The sequence below is a fragment of the Pseudophryne corroboree genome, chromosome 4, assembly GCF_028390025.1.
Source record: "Pseudophryne corroboree isolate aPseCor3 chromosome 4, aPseCor3.hap2, whole genome shotgun sequence".
NCBI classification, from domain to species: domain Eukaryota; kingdom Metazoa; phylum Chordata; class Amphibia; order Anura; family Myobatrachidae; genus Pseudophryne; species Pseudophryne corroboree.
In genome coordinates this window covers 5,333,454-5,336,569 of record NC_086447.1, presented here as the reverse complement: position 1 = coordinate 5,336,569, position 3,116 = coordinate 5,333,454, and positions in this window count along the sequence as shown.

Sequence of the window (3,116 nt, the reverse complement as noted above, 5' to 3'; positions counted from 1 at the left end):
CCTCTCCCGCTTTCTGTCCTGTACACCTGTATTACTGTCCTCCCCCCCCCCCCCCCTCGCTGCTCCTCTCCCGCTCTCTGTCCTGTACACCTATATTACTGTCCCCCCATCCCCTCAGTGCTCCTCTCCCGCTCTCTGTCCTGTACACCTGTATTACTGTCCTCCCCCTCCCCCCCGTCCCCTCGCTGCTCCTCTCCCGCTCTCTGTCCTGTACACCTGTCTTACTGCCCCCCCCCGTCCCCTCGCTGCTCCTCTCCCGCTCTCTGTCCTGTACACCTGTATTACTGCCCCCCCTCACTGCTCCTCTCCCGCTCTCTGTCCTGTGCACCTGTATTACTGTCCTCCCTCCGTCCCCTCACTACTCCTCTCCCGCTCTCTGTCCTGTACACCTGTCTTACTGCCCCCCCCCGTCCCCTCACTGCTCCTCTCCCGCTCTCTGTCCTGTACACCTGTATTACTGCCCCCCCCCCTCGCTGCTCCTCTACCGCTCTCTGTCCTGTACACCTGTATTACTGCCCCCCCCCCGTCCCCTCGCTGCTCCTCTCCCGCTCTCTGTCCTGTACACCTGTATTACTGTCCCCGTCCCCTCACTACTCCTCTCCCGCTCTCTGTCCTGTACACCTGTATTACTGTTCCCCCATCCCCTCACTGCTCCTCTCCCGCTCTCTGTCCTGTACACCTGTATTACTGTCCTCCCATCCCCTCACTGCTCCTCTCCCGCTCTCTGTCCTGTACACCTGTATTACTGTTCCCCCATCCCCTCGCTGCTCCTCTCCCGCTCTCTGTCCTGTACACCTTTATTACTGTCCTCCCCCCCCCATCCCCTCACTGCTCCTCTCCCGCTCTCTGTCCTGTACACCTGTATTACTGTTCCCCCATCCCCTCACTGCTCCTCTCCCGCTCTCTGTCCTGTACACCTGTATTACTGTCCCCCCCCCCGTCCCCTCGCTGCTCCTCTCCCGCTCTCTGTCCTGTACACCTGTATTACTGCCCCCCCCCGTCCCCTCACTGCTCCTCTCCCGCTCTCTGTCCTGTACACCTGTATTACTGTCCTCCCATCCCCTCGCTGCTCCTCTCCCGCTCTCTGTCCTGTACACCTGTATTACTGCCCCCCCCCCCGTCCCCTCACTGCTCCTCTCCCGCTCTCTGTCCTGTACACCTGTATTACTGTCCTCCCCCCGTCCCCTCACTACTCCTCTCCCGCTCTCTGTCCTGTACACCTGTATTACTGTTCCCCCATCCCCTCACTGCTCCTCTCCCGCTCTCTGTCCTGTACACCTGTATTACTGTTCTCCCATCCCCTCACTGCTCCTCTCCCGCTCTCTGTCCTGTACACCTGTATTACTGTTCCCCCATCCCCTCGCTGCTCCTCTCCCGCTCTCTGTCCTGTACACCTGTATTACTGTCCTCCCATCCACTCACTACTCCTCTCCCGCTCTCTGTCCTGTACACCTGTATTACTGTCCTCCCATCCCCTCACTGCTCCTCTCCCGCTCTCTGTCCTGTACACCTGTATTACTGTCCCCCCATACCCTCACTGCTCCTCTCCCGCTCTCTGTTCTGTACACCTGTAATACTGCCCCCCCCCCCTCACTGCTCCTCTCCCGCTCTCTGTCCTGTACACCTGTATTACTCTCCTCCCATCCCCTCACTGCTCCTCTCCCGCTCTCTGTCCTGTACACCTGTATTACTGTTCCCCCATCCCCTCGCTGCTCCTCTCCCCGCTCTCTGTCCTGTACACCTGTATTACTGTCCTCCCATCCCCTCACTGCTCCTCTCCCGCTCTCTGTCCTGTACACCTGTATTACTGTCCTCCCATCCCCTCGCTGCTCCTCTCCCGCTCTCTGTCCTGTACACCTGTATTACTGCCCCCCCATCCCCTCACTGCTCCTCTCCCGCTCTCTGTCCTGTACACCTGTAGTACTGTCCTCCCATCCCCTCGCTGCTCCTCTCCCGCTCTCTGTCCTGTACACTTGTATTACTGTCCCCCCATCCCCTCACTGCTCCTCTCCCGCTCTCTGTCCTGTACACCTGTATTACTGTTCCCCCATCCCCTCACTGCTCCTCTCCCGCTCTCTGTCCTGTACACCTGTATTACTGTCCTCCCGTCCCCTCACTGCTTCTCTCCCGCTCTCTGTCCTGTACACCTGTATTACTGTCCTCCCATCCCCTCGCTGCTCCTCTCCCGCTCTGTCCTGTACACCTGTATTACTGTCCCCCCATCCCCTCACTGCTCCTCTCCCGCTCTCTGTCCTGTACACCTGTATTACTGTCCCCCCCATCCCCTCACTGCTCCTCTCCCGCTCTCTGTCCTGTACACCTGTATTACTGTCCTCCCATCCCCTCACTGCTCCTCTCCTGCTCTCTGTCCTGTACACCTGTATTACTGTCCTCCCATCCCCTCACTGCTCCTCTCCCGCTCTCTGTCCTGTACACCTGTATTACTGTCCCCGTCCCCTCACTACTCCTCTCCCGCTCTCTGTCCTGTACACCTGTAATACTGTTCCCCCATCCCCTCACTGCTCCTCTCCCGCTCTCTGTCCTGTACACCTGTATTACTGCCCCCCCGTCCCCTCACTGCTCCTCTCCCGCTCTCTGTCCTGTACACCTGTATTACTGTCCTCCCATCCCCTCACTGCTCCTCTCCCGCTCTCTGTCCTGTACACCTGTATTACTGTCCTCCCATCCCCTCACTGCTCCTCTCCCGCTCTCTGTCCTGTACAACTGTATTACTGTCCCCCCATCCCCTCACTGCTCCTCTCCCGCTCTCTGTCCTGTACAACTGTATTACTGTCCCCCCATCCCCTCACTGCTCCTCTCTTGCTCTCTGTCCTGTACACCTGTATTACTGTCCTCCCATCCCCTCACTGCTCCTCTCCCGCTCTCTGTCCTGTACACCTGTATTACTGTCCTCCCGTCCCCTCACTGCTCCTCTCCCGCTCTCTGTCCTGTACACCTGTATTACTGTCCTCCCATCCCCTCACTGCTCCTCTCCCGCTCTCTGTCCTGTACACCTGTATTACTGTCCTCCCATCCCCTCGCTGCTCCTCTCCCGCTCTCTGTCCTGTACACCTGTATTACTGTCCCCGTCCCCTCACTACTCCTCTCCCGCTCTC